Raw genomic sequence first — 14,610 nt, 5'->3', positions numbered from 1 at the left:
CATACCCCTCACCTCTCCTGATGCACCACAGTCCTGTCACTGACCAAACCCCCACTGACCACTTGAACTCCCCAAATGAATCTCGCCCACACTGACCGTCCAAACCCCAGAGCTGGCCACCTCCCCCACTGACCATTGAACTCTTCCTTACTGATCACCCAACGCTCCCCACACTGATCATCCCCATTGACCACCTAACATCCCAACCCATCCTATCTCCTATATGTCCCCTCAATCCTGCCACCCTCCTCCCACCCCTCCCCTCATTCTACCCATTTACCTTACACATTTACTTTCTCCTCGGCCTCTCAAATGGCTGGACCCTTAAACTTAGTTAGTGGCGTAAAACGATGCCTGCCTACCTTTCCCCCAACTTTCTTGCACTCAACAGAAGGCCTTGGAAACATGCTACACTTCACTTTTCTCACCTGGCCTAAGATGGAAGGTTGGGCAAGAAAGGTATGGCTGCGGAGTGGCAATCCGACTGTGATTACCACTCCATGGAGGTTACGGCTCAATATAATTTTCATACAGATCTGCTTTATATTCACATTCTCAACCCATCATAACCTATCACTTTTTCCACAGGAATTTATGAAAAACAAAACAAAACCTAATGGTGCAACCATTATACAACTCCACGGTCTAACACAGGGCCTGCAATTATGACAAGAAGAAACATTGGTTGAAATTTTTTGGCCCTTCCTGCTGGGGGGATCCTCTGGTCCCTGCTGATGAAATCCCCGGTGGCGGCAGGTATGAGCCACAGAAAAGGCCATTGACATTGGTGGGACTGAAAGAACCTGCCACTGGCCAATGGTTGAGCTGCCTCCGTTATGGCAAAATCTGCCCATTATTTAAAATTTAATCAAAAACAACATAAGAGTCACAATACTGTTATTCAAATCCCAATAAGAATGAAAAACAAAGTAGTAGAGACACATTTATGGATTTTGGATGCAACACAATCTTGCTGACATCCATAATCATATATGTATTAATATCAAAGAGGACTTCTGATTATCAACATTTTAAAGATTTTGAAAGTTGTTCGTTGATTGATGCTTTCTCTAAGTACAATGATAATGGAAGTTTAAAACAACAAAACAAGACATTTAATTAACAGCAGCTCCTGCTTAAATGAAAAAAATACTCCTTTTATGGTCCTTGAGTAGTCCCCCAAGATTATTCGAAGATTTGGTTAGGGAACAATAACATTTTTTTTAAGTAGACAAAGTTTGAGCTTCAAGACATTTGCTAATAGAATAAAATCACAAGATTTGATGGGTTTTGAGCAAACAAAAATAAACTTTACTACACAAGGTGGAGACTGGGGTTTCCTCTTGAGGCTATATATTGCTCAAACTTAAGCTAATACAGTGACTCAAAATGCAGTGTACTGATTTTTAAGATGTGACTTTATTTAACTAAATGATCAAATGGGAGAATGATATGAAGAAGCACTCAAGGTAAAGCATACGGGCAGCCTAATATCAATCTAAAGAACAATGCCCTTGTGAAGGCAATTATACATTCCCCAAATCATATTGCCACCTTTCCGGTGGGCATTGTCCATTAAACATTAATACAAATGAGTCAGCAACCATCCTGTCATTAACTCCAGCCAATAACAATACACATCCTGACCTCATGGGATTTCATTTGTCATTAATTACGGACGTTGCTTCCCTTCTGTTGCCCAGTAATATGGGACGCAGGACAGTGAAATGGGAGAATGATTCCCAATAAATTGAACCCACGTGACTCCCATCTGACCCTGAGAAATTCCTTCTGTGTGCTGCCACTTGTGTTATAACTCAAAGTTATTTGACTCTATTCATAAAGTTGGCATTAGTAGCCATTTTGGCCCTGACAGCTGCTGATAAGGTAGCCTACTTTCAGAAGAATGATTGTTCTCTGGAATGCAGGTCCCTGCCTCATCCATCAAGCCTTGCTGTGTTTTGCTGTTGACTGCAGTTTTACAAAATGTCACTTAAACCAAACCACATCCATTTCATAAATTCAAGATAAATGTTTTATAAATGAAAAATACTCGTTATTCATATAGAGCTGTCTTCTATAAAACAGCCCTTGTAGTCCCAGATCATTCACTGTTCGGTCAGAATTGTGTTAGTGTTCCTAAACCTATGGTTATGTGTTTTATTAACTTAATTAGCCCCCCTACATCAGTCCCCCCTTTTGGTTGTTGGCCAAGGATCAACTAAGGCCACTAAATTGATGTATCTAAGAAACTAATCTTAGTCCTTACTAAGTATTTCGACTTTCCTGTTCCTTACCCTACCTGCCATCACTGATGCTGTTCCTCCGGTGGACTTAGAAAGTTGTGCACTTCCATATTTGATCAGGGATATTAGGATACTAGGATCACAATGAAAATAATATAATCCCTTCCAGGGTCGATGTATTCGGAGAACCTATCCAACCTGAGAGCCAACCACCCAAGGTGAATGGTTCAGGGTCTTTGAGTTTCTCCACCTTCTTATCGATGCGTACAACCAAATTGGTTATGTTTTCTTAACTGTCTGGTATGTAAGTGCAACATACTGATCCAATTACTCACATGTCCCTTCCCTTGCTGCCAAGACGCAATCCAATGCCATTATAGTCCCTCTGTATGCATGCAACTATCTCACCATTGATCTTCGCGAGGGCAGCTTCTGTATTAGCAACTTGTTCCCAGTGGAATGCACAATTATCTCTCGTATTGTTCTAACAACTCCATATTGGGTAAATATTATGCCGAAAACTGTTCTCCTTCTGTCATAGCTTGCCGACGTCTTGGCAGATGAGGGAGTTTATATGTGCATGGAAGTTTCTTTAGGGTAACAAGATCCCTTCCATCCAACAGGGAGCCAAGCATAGAGAGTAGGCTTTATCTCCACAAATCCAATGTATCATTTTAAGTTGGATATTATGGTTCACGGAAGCAGTACGATATATTATTAAATGATTGGTCATTACTGGGTGGGTTCAGGCATAGCATACTCGTTGGGTTTACTATATAATCTTAGAATCTTAGAAACTTAGAAACCCTACAGCACAAAAAGAGGCCATTCGGCCCATCGAGTCTGCACCGACCACAATCCCACCCAGGCCCTACCCCCATATCCCTACATATTTACCCACTAATCCCTCTAACCTACGCATCCCAGGACACTAAGGGCAATTTTTTTAGCATGGCCAATCAACCTAACCCGCACATCTTTGGACTGTGGGAGGAAACCGGAGCACCCGGAGGAAACCCACGCAGACACGAGGAGAATGTGCAAACTCCACACAGACAGTTAATCACTTTCACTTACCTCTAAGTTTTCCTGAGAACCTTCCAACTTCTCTGTGCAATAGATTTCTCTTGGTGTAGGTGCTGGCTGCTTTAAATTTAGATTAGGAGCTGATCCTATTAAATTATAAACAAGTGTGTACCCCTACATACAGTTAATCTTCCTGCATAGGCCTCACTGTTGTGAAACTGCTCCCTTACCTCCTACCTTAAAAATCCTAATATGTAATGTCCTCATGTGTGCCAAGTAAAAGTATTAACTTGTGTTTCCTAAGGAAGATGTTGAATGATCTTAGATGCTGGTCCCGTTTGAGCCAATATCTGCATATTCAGTACTAGAAAAAAATGGAAACATACAGTCATTATGACAATTGCCATAATTGTCCCTTCTCACAAGTTTCAACCATTGGTCAATGTTAAACAAGCAAAATTCAATTATATCTCGCATTACAGTCACGGTATACTTGATGTGATCTTCTTGTCATCAATGTTGGGTGTAGTCTCGTTGTCCTGCCACGGAGATGTGGACAAGGGCTTGATTTGTCTTCTTTTTTCAAGAGCTCTCACAACTCTAGGAAACATAAGTCTGATGCCTCGCAGCATTAAGTTAGAACCTTATCAATTCAATCATTCCTATCTCTTCCCCTCTAATACCCCCCTGATTATTTTGCGCTGTTATCCAATTTAACCTAATTGCTAATCTACAAATTCAAATTACTCTAGTGAAGTTCTCAAGCTACTACAAGAGCCATTATTACTCCCTGTTCAATAGGAATGTTAATCCACTGGGGTGATCATAGATCATAGAATCATAGAAACCCTACAGTACAGAAAGAGGCCATTCGGCCCATCGAGTCTGCACCGACCACAATCCCACCCAGGCCCTACCCCCATATCCCTACATATTTTACTCGCTAATCCCTCTAATATACGCATCCCAGGACACTAAGGGGCAATTTTAGCATGGCCAATCAACCTAACCCACACATCTTTGGACTGTGGGAGGAAACCGGAGCACCCGGAGGAAACCCATGCAGACACGAGGAGAATGTGCAAACTCCACACAGACAGTGACCCAAGCCGGGAATCGAACCCAGATCTACTGATACTTACCACTTCTGGAGTAATCGTTGAGATATGGTTTTAACTGAGTCCAGTGTCGCCATCACGGCTTGGGTTTCTCATCAATGAGGGCACATGTTTGTTCTGCAATAATTACATTATGAGGGTGTCCCCAGTTGACCCTAGCCCTTTCCTGTCTATCATGAGTTTCACCATTACCTTAGGAGTGTTCTCCTCTGCTAGTTTCGTCCAGTCTCTGTGCTGCTGTAGGGTAACCACCTGTCTAATAAGAGAATGTAAACAATTAATTAAATCTCTCATGCACTGAAACATTGCGCTTCGCCTGATTTCAAGTTCTCCCCCACCCGATATCGCATCCTCTGGGAGGCACATTGCTCTTCCTGTCATCAGTTCAAAAGGGGTTAACCCTTTTCCTCGAGAAGGAATAGCTCTTTGTCGTAACAAAGCCCGCACCCATCTTGGCTAGACCATTTTTTAACATCCTGTTCATCCGTTCTACCATTCCTGAACTCTGGGGGTGGTATGGTATGTGAAATATTTGCTTTATTCCCAACATTTTACAGGCTTCTCTTAAAACTTTCCCTGTGAAGTAGGTTTTCTGATCTGAATCTCACTGAAGAGGCATACCCCAAGGGTGTGTGGGTTAGGTTGATTGACCATGCTAAATTGCCCCTTACTGTCCCAAGATTGAAGGCTAGGGGGGATTAACAGGGTTAATATGTGGGGTTACATGGATAGGGCCTGGATAAGTTGCTCTGTGGTGCTGACTTGATGGGCCAAATGGCCTCCTTCTGCAGTGTAGGGATTCTATGAAAAAACACAAAGGAAAAGGTTGCTAGAAGTGATGAAGTGGTGGGTCGATGGAATACACAAGGAAGAATGGTGTTGGGAGAGATGAGGGGAGTCAAATGGTGGAGTGAATGGGCTAGGAAGGCATGAAGGGGAAAAGCGGAGTAAACGGGGCAGGGGTCTGGGGGCAGAGTGTTTCATAGGTTGAATCAATGGGGGAGGTTCAAGGGTGACTGAGGTTTGAGAGAAATTCATCTTGGGGGATCAGTGGTGATGGGGGGCAGTTGATTGAATGACAAGAGGAGGGTTAAAGATGATGTAGACAGTCTGAAAGGTTACACACGCCACCTTAGCGTAAAGGCTGCTCACTAGCAGACAAAGAAGCCCTTGATGTCCAACATCAAGGAGGAAGGAAGGTCATCTCGTGTAGTTGGAGCTGAATATCAGCAAAACTGAACAACTAAATGTACACCCTGATAATTATGGGGAATCTGTATGAGAACTTTGTTCTTTTAAAATCTTCACTATATCATGAAGCCCACACAGCAGCAGGGCTGGCCCTGAGGCTTCTCATAACAATGAGATCCCAGCAAGGTGTAGAGTTGTCCTTCACACTGAGCCATTTGACATTGGCTCCTGTCATAGGATGAAGGGAGAGAGGCATGCAGATGAATGGCAACGAACCTGCTAATGAAACCTTTATCCTCCTGGGGGAATGATAATTCCTGACAGGGGCTCAGGTGGTTATGTCCATTATGACAAAGCAAAAGTCTCAATTCGTCTTGAGAGCAGTAGAGGCAAACAGAACAATGTGAGAGAAAAGCTTCTTGCATATGACTCTCATTACCCATGTCAAAGAGTGATGGCTCGATGCACAGGCATCCAAAATGGAACAGGATACCCATCCTTGTCTCCAGGATGTTCTTCACCTGGGAGATATGGAATGTACACAAACATTAAAGCAAGAATGAATCCAGGAAACTTCCAAACTGTGCAAGTTAATGTTTAATTGCAAGTATCCAAACTGTATATAAAGATTGTACATCTGTGTCACAAGTGTGAATTCAGAACAACTTAATCTTTCTAACCCTATTTCTATGTCTAGGTGCAGCCCTGACATCACCAGCAGAAGAATACAGACTGCTGACTGCTATGCTCTGTTTTCCGTGATGACTTTGGTGGGCTTCCTCTGGAAGTCCAAGGCTTGAAGGGCCCCGGTCTGCTTTGGCTGTCCTGCTCAGAGACAGGCGCACCCTTTTCAGCCTGAGCAGCTGAAACTGTTTAGATCACAGGCAGGGTGGAATGGGAACACCTGGATGCCCATGGAGGGTTCTGTGTGGAGGCTCCCAGGGCGTCTGGCTAATGCTCCTCTTTCCTCTGGGTGCTTTAAGGACCCTCTCTGACTCCGTAAAGAATAGGAACAACTGGATGGAGATTGAGGTGGCCCATTGCCCTCTCACCTACTACTGGAATGCATCCATGATTATAGCAATGATGTGCAGGCCTGAGCGCATATCTGGCAGAAACTGCTGGACCTGGGTTTCCATGGCATTTGCCATCCCCCCCAAGGGGACTTCCATGCATTCGCATGCTGGACCATGACATCAGAGAGCACGTGGAAGGAATTCCCCCATCTCTTATGCCACTCTGTTGTGGGCCCCAGACACCTCTGATTGATGTTCCTGTGGTGCTCTCTGAACCTTCAACAGATTTTCTCTGGCTGCTTCCAGAAGCTCGTCATCAGACTTGAACTTAGCAGGTGCCTCTTCTTCAGTGGTCTTTTGAATGCCAGAGACCTTGGCTGTCATTGCCTCCTCTTGCTGTGGACATGTGTGTTTGAGGTGACCTCTATAATGTGACCACAGGTCTAAACTAGATCTATGACCCACTGAACTATATGTTTCTGGACTGCTGGAAGGAGCAGCTGAATACTGTGATGGGTCTACAGTTGTGAAATCATTATTCTCTTCCTCCCAGGCAGTGTGGGGGCTGGGCCTGTGTTCTGAGGGGATGTTGCCCTCACCCTTTTCCTGCTGGCACCGAAATGGCGATAAGAGAGAGTGAGTGACTGCCTGGGCTGGCTCAAATATTGTATGCATCAATCAATCACCTTGAGTTTTCAAAGGTCTTGGAATAATGCATGCTTCCTCACTGGATCATTAGGAGAGGCCAACCTCATTCTTGGTACAGGCACAGTCCTTATCCTCTAGAGTCAGCTCTGCAGCCTGCTGCTTGAATGCAGTGAGGGTTTGCAGCTTTGGCATCCCATCTCTCATCTTCTCTTTCTCCTTGCTGTTTTGGGCTGTCTTATGCACAAAGTCAGATGGATGGATTGTGAGCAAATTTGATGAATGAGCAGGGACTATAGGTTCCTATTCCTCTGGCTATTAACTGACCTCCTGATTCCTCAAAGCCTGACCATCATGTACAAGGCACAAGTCAGGAGTGTGATGGAGTACTCTCCAGTTGCCTGCATGAGTGCAGCTCTGGAAAGATTTAACAAGCTAGACAGCATTCAGTGACAATCCCATCCACCACCTTCAACATTCAGTTCCTCCACCACCAATGCAGAGTGACAGCAGCGTGTACCATGTACAAGATGCATTGCTGCAATTCACCAAGGCTCCTTTGGTATTGCCTTTCAAATCCTTGAGCGCTAACAGCTAACTAGGCAAGGGCAGCAGGCATGTGGAAACAACAACACCTGAAAGCTCCCCTTCATGCCACACTTCATGACTGTCCTTTCACTTGTGGCTGGGTCAAAATCCTGCAGTTGTTTCTCTAATAGCACAACAGCAGTTCATGATGGCAGTACCCCACCACCTTCTCAAGACATTTAGCTATGAGTGACAAAAATGCTGGCATTGACATGAAGCCCACATTCCATAACAGAATCACAAAATGAGTATTGATGTGTTTGGAGTGAGTTGAAAGTTCACTTAACCTAGTGGCACAGATTAGATAATTGACTGATGTCCCGCAATGCAGGGTAGTCATTCCATGGAACCCATGGGCGCTGATCATTCTGGTGGCCAACTCACAGGCTGCCATGGTCAGTCAGGAGAGCCTCCTACTACCATCTCTTGGAAAGAGGACATCCACCTTTCTTTGATGGTTTGTAGGAGAATCTGCAGGGAGACGTCACTAAATCATGGGGTTGAAGGTTGCTGCCATCTGGCTGCACATCTTTTTGTAAGGGCTCTGGCACCATTAATGAAGGGCTGTTTGGGTGCCTTTTAAATATGGTGCCCAAAAATGATAATGGTGCAGCCCATTTCTGCCCCACCCACCACAAGACTTGATGTGAACTGTGCGAATGCGTAAATAATGGAGTGGAGCATGTATGACTGTGCATAATATCCCATCCTGTTCAACAGCAGAAGTCACTCTGACTTCCTGCTTTTTTCAAAGGATGTAGTCCCGGAGTAGAACATTCCAACCCTTTGCCTCCCTCACAGTGGTCTCCAGTCTTCACCTTTAAGGATCTCACCGTGGGATCCTGGGCAAAGGTTGCTCCAACTTGGACGGCATTAACGATAGCCCAGCTCAGCTGATTTCTATCTAGTTTCCCAAGGTTCTGTTCCCTGAATTCCTGAGTCTGCATTCAAACATCAACTCACAAGCACAATTTAAGCATTCTGACCATATTGAGCAGAACACCCCTACTTCAAAGGGGTATTTTCGCCTCACCGGCGTACATGGAGTCACCAACCTTTTGCTGCTTTCTTGGATCTTCAGGTTTTCTCCTAAGCCCTCTTCAACATCCAAGGCTTCTCCTGAGCCCTTTTCACTTAAAGTCTGTTCACCATTACCCTTTTCTACTTGAAGCCTCATTCTATGCTCCATTCTTTTTAACTTAATTGGGACCTCTTCCTATCCCTGTCCCCTGTCCAGGAATCTACATTTTGGGACCAGTCCCTGTCCCCTGCCTGAGACACTTGTCTACCTACAATGATGCTGCACTCCCAGTCACATGACCCAGGCTTTCATATTGTTTTCTTTTTCCCAGTCTGTGCATGTGTGAAAACTCCAAGATCTGTCAGGATTTGAAGTTCAAAGTAAGTCTGTCATTCTTGAATGAGATTTCTGCTGCTGGATTTCTTCTGAGCGTAATTCGATACCTGGACCACAGTCATTATCATTTTCAAGCAGGACTGTAAATTTTCATCTTTCACTTTGCTTCTCAACCTGCTTTTTAATGAAATTCTTACTTGAAAATACTTGCACATATTGGAGCAGAAATTTTCCCTCACAGTCTTCACAGAAAACATTCTTTAATTTTTGAGCCATTTCATTTTGGTTTGAAAAAGCGCTATTTTACATATCCATCATCTGTTAATAACTATCCTCATTCCACAGTCACTTGAGCTGTTACAAAATTAGTTGTCATTGAGCTACTTGATGATTTCATGCTTTTAGGGAGTACGTTTCTCGATTTTTCTGCCTTGTTGCTCAGTTCCTCCATCACTTTCTTTTGGGCTTCTCCATCAGGATAATGTTGTGCCTGCCACACAATCCGTTTTAACCCTTATACAGTGGACAAAAAATTGCAAGTAGACTTCTTGTTAATACAAGAATATTTATTTAAATACACAATCAATAATCACCCACCCAACCAACAATAAGTTATCTTACAGAAATACTAAAGTTCAAGTCCAATACTAGACATTGACTTAACTTTGCGTGACTGGCAAGTACCCAGGCAGATATTGGCCTTTATCTGTGTGCTGGTCTCTGTAGTCCTCGGCGTAGTCTGGTCCTTTGGTCTGGTCTGACACTCTGGCTCTGGTCTTCCTTCCTTCTCAGGTGTGGTGACTCTCCTCATGCTGATTGTTGCTGGCGATGGTCCCCATAGTTGTAGCTCGTTCATGGGGTCGGAGACAGAGAGAGAGATTCTTGGTTGCGCAGCACCCTTTATACCCCATTGGTTTTCGCACCCCTTTTGGCCATTGCCAATCAATCGAACAGGATGTGATCATCCTGATCGATAAAGTCCAATCGGGTGCTGCCGCACCAATTTCTGGGTGTGTCCCCAACGGCCATGTCTGTAAGTGCGAGGGGCACGTAGGACACACACCTCCCTCCCAAATAAGGGGTTAAGGCGCCCCTATGGTAAACAACCCAGTTTGACCAGAGAGTCCCCTTTGTCCTGGAGATAGCCCATATCCTGTGTATTCAGTCATCTGAGCTGCAGCCTGTTTATCTCTGTCTTTTAGGCTGCAGCCTGCTGTTTTCATTCACAGAGTCATAGAGGTTTACAGCATGGAAACAGGCTCTTTAGCCCAACTTGTCCATGCCACCCTTTTTTTTAAAACCCCTAACCTAATCCCAAATGCCCGCATTTGGCCCATATCCCTCGATACCCATGTAACTGTCTAAATGCTTTTTAAAAGACAAAATTGTACTTGCCTCTAATACTACCTCTGGCAGCTTGTTCCGGACACCCACCACCCTCTGCGTGAGAAAATTGCCCCTCTGGACTCTTCTGTATCTCTCCCCTCTCACCTTAAACCTATGCCCCCTAGCTTTAGACTCCCCTACCTTTGGGAAAAGATATTGATTATCTCGCTGATCTATGCCCCTCATTATTTTATAGACCTCTATAAGATCACCCCTAAGACTTCAACGCTCCAGAGAAAAAAGTCCCAGTCTATCCAGCCTCTCCTTATAACTCAAACATCAAGTCCCAGGAGCATCCTAGTAAATCTTTTCTGCACTCTTTCTAGTTTAATAATATCCTTTCTATAATAGGGTGACCAGAACGGTACACAGTATTCCAAGTGTGGCCTTACCAATGTCTTGTACAACTTCATCAAGACGTCCCAACTCCTGTATTCAATGTTCTGACCAATGAAACCAAGCATGCTGATTGCCTTCTTCACCACTCTGTCCACCTGTGACTCCACTTTCAAGGAGCTATGAACATGCCCAAGTCTTGCCCAATTGTCCCAAAGTGCTCTATAAATCGCCATTTTAGGTGGCCCGTTTGGCCACAGTCCCTCCTGTTGATCCTGAACGCAAAGCGTGATGGATCACAAACTCAGGACCAATATCTGTCGGGAATATCCCAGTCACTCAACAGTCAAGCAAGGCCCAGCATTGGCATGCACAGTAATAATAATCCCTACAACATATTTACATTCCAGAAGCTACAGACAACAACACTCTACAAATACAAACAACCACATATTCTAAACACCATTATTACAATAAGCTAATTACAAACCAAAACATTCAAACAAATGTTATAATAAAATATTCGCGAATCCGAGGCACATTTCGATAGTAGGATTTCCAATTGTTCATCAGTACAAATCGCAAAATGGCAGGTTTCCTCTAAACATTGCTCTACTGAATTAGAGGGGAACGTGGTTCAAGGGTGAACTCTACGTCCTGCCTCCAGGTGATCCTCTTTTTCCATCGGCTGAATTAGACTGTGAGGATGATTAGATATACCAGGGTGAACAAAATCAGTAATATAGCCAGGTGTGACATTATGCGAATGGGTGGATTTGGATGTTTGAACTCCAGTTCCAAAGATCATTCTACCATGAGGTGACTTTAATTTCTTTAATTCCCCTTTTCAGCTCTCGGGTCTGCTGTATTACTTTGATGAAGGTTCTGTGGGCTGTAGCCAATTTTATCTGAATCTGGTTCAACTCCTGCGGTAGGGATTTCAGGCTTGTGTCATATTTCTCATGGTACTCCCCTAGAGTTTGTCGGAGCTCGTCAGTGGTGTTTAGATCTACCCTCTCCCTCTTGTGAATATCTGTTATTTGAATGAGGCCCACCCTGGCTGGTATGTCTGGTTTGATGCAGAATGTAGAACCATAGAACCATAGAAAATTACAGCTCAGAAACAGGCCTTTTGGCCCTTCTTGTCTGTGCCGAACCATTTTTTGCCAAGTCCCACTGACCTGCACTTGGACCATATCCCTCCACACCCCTCTCATCCATGAAATGTAGTGTAAGTAATGTCACAATGTGTCGCGCCATACTGATATTGTTTCAGGGAAGTGGTGAAACAGTATCTCCCTGCTCCCTCGTAAGCCACCCGAGTTATGTCTGTGTCCAGACTACGAGCTTCTACTGAGCAATTTAGGCTAGTATTTGTTCTGAAGCCACATAGTGCATGCTCATTTAAGTAAACTGGGTATGGGCATGCAATTATTTCGTCAGTTTGCTGATATCTGTCCAGGGTAGTGCCTATGAGTCTGCCTTCTTTCTCCGCTGCGTATGGTAAAGTGCCGTCGTGCCCTATCTAAATATCCTCATGGATAGTCCATATATTTTCCACTTCAAAGACCCTCAGTCCGACCCGGTCGTCAGTGATTATGGGGGGCCCTAATATCATTCCCAGGGCTTTCCCTGGAGTCCCTTTGCAGTTGTCATTGAACCAGACTTTGGTCAACTGTCGCATCTGGCAGCCAGATAACTCGGGGTGTTTCTTACCCGTAAATAGGTGTTCCATCTGTTCGTTACTAATCCAAGACAGAACCTGTCCGCTGCGTACCTGCTCTAGGTTTTCCCTTCGCTGTTCTATCATCCACTGTCTATATGCACTACATAAAGTCCGGTTCTCTTGTCGGTCATCATCCTCTAATTTTTTCCTGATAATTTGATTGATTGTTTTGGCATGTCCTTCTAATACAGCGACCATGTGGCTGCTGGCTGTATTCCCAGTCAGTTCCCCTTCAGCATCTTGCTGATTGTCTTCATTGATGGAACTTAGTGTCTGCTTAACCTTTTGGGTCAGAATCCTAAATTGATTGTCCAGGTCGGTTAAATCAAGGTCGTTGATGGTTGCTACCCCTGCCCCGTATGCTGTGGCCATGTCATTGACTAACTCTCTCTTGGGTCTTTCCTGTCTTTCGTCCATTCCTATCTTCCATCCTAACAGTCTGCAAGTCAAGTGGAGGTATAATCTCTTAAATTGGGGAGAGCACCACTCGGGCAGTTGGGTCCCAGTTATATCCACTACCACAGGTACCAATTCGTGGTGAATGTTGTCATACAGGGTTTTCCCCGTGTGTTTTAGTATCAATCCATTCTGTGGTCCAAGGGGTGGCTTCAGGATAAATCGTGTGGGATGGTTTTGGGATTGGTTTTGGCCCATTTCTTATTTCGTACAATGCAAAGTTCCCCTCTCTGAGTGTCCTGGGGCACCGCTGCCTGAGCTCCAATCCTTTTTCTGGGCTGTTGGCCAGACATCCAATTTGGGGGCACCTATTATTTGAAAATCCCCACCAATCCTCTGCTATGGTGACACTCAGATAACATGCAGCTGAACTGCCATTGGTTTTTTGTATATCAGCCGGTGGTTGTTACACCCAAACATTATACTCTTATCGGGATGCACTCATAACACACCATCCTCACATTTCCCCGCATCAGGTGGGGCAAACCATAAATAACCGGGATACCAAAAGTTCATCTATCTTGGGGTGTCCTGCGTGCTTATTCCAATGATGAGTCAAATGAGATAGATCCGAGGTTGCATCATTGTCGTCGTCCTTCGTTGTCCTGAGGAGATCAATGTAATTTCTGCTATTATGTCTAATATTTGATGTATATACATGTATTTAAACTGTCCATGCCCCCCCTTTTTTTTGAACATTATCAACAGTGGTGTGGTCAGGATATATCGATTGTCACTTGCACGTCATAGTTTTTTAAAATTCTAATTGTGAATCACTGCCGAGCAAATTTTTGTTCAGATCGATAAATGGATGAGTCATGGCGTGGTCGGAAAACAGCTTGTTTAACTGGCCAGCAAAATCAAAGCGGCCTGTTTTATTCTAGCAGCTGTCACCATTAGCCCTAGCGATTCGAATAGCACTGGAGTCAGTTTGTAATGACCTGAAGAGGTGTCCGTTCCATGCGTGTCTTGGAGTTTGAAGGCAGAATGAATTTAAAATTTAGCACAAGTGCCTCTAAGAATTTAAAATGTAGCCCAGTTGCCTTGATGATTTTAAAATTTAGCACAGTTGCCTCGATGATTTTAAAGTTTGGCACAGTTGCCTTAATAATTTGTCTTAACTGAAGAAAGGTGACCAAAGAGCACGGCTTTGGACTGTGTAGATAACCCGGTTAATCGTACTAGCAGTATACAGATAGAGTCATAGAGTCATAGAGGTTTACAGCATGGAAACAGGCCCTTCGGCCCAACTTGTCCATGCCGCCTTTTTTTTAAAAACCCCTAAACTAATCCCAATTGCCCGTATTTGGCCCTTATCCCTCGATACTCATCGTACCCATGTAACTATCTAAATGCTTTTTAAAAGATAAAATTGTACCCGCCTCTACTACTACCTCTGGCAGCTTGGTCCAGACACTCACCACCCTGTGTGTGAAAAAATTGCCCCTCTGGCCACTTTTGTATCTCTCCCCTCTCACCGTAAACCTATGCCCTCTAGTTTTAGACTCCCCTACCTTTG

The 14,610-nt window shown here is 44.2% G+C and overlaps 1 protein-coding gene across 1 annotated transcript in view; it reads left to right on the top strand.

Annotated features, from left to right (window-relative positions):
- The window catches only part of dnah7 (dynein, axonemal, heavy chain 7), a 468,798-nt gene that overhangs the window by 204,701 nt on the left and 249,487 nt on the right, over positions 1–14,610 (top strand). The window lies entirely within an intron of this gene.

The sequence above is a fragment of the Mustelus asterias genome, chromosome 14 (genome assembly GCF_964213995.1).
Source record: "Mustelus asterias chromosome 14, sMusAst1.hap1.1, whole genome shotgun sequence".
NCBI classification, from domain to species: Eukaryota; Metazoa; Chordata; class Chondrichthyes; order Carcharhiniformes; family Triakidae; genus Mustelus; species Mustelus asterias.
This window is presented reverse-complemented; position numbering and strand designations above follow the sequence as displayed.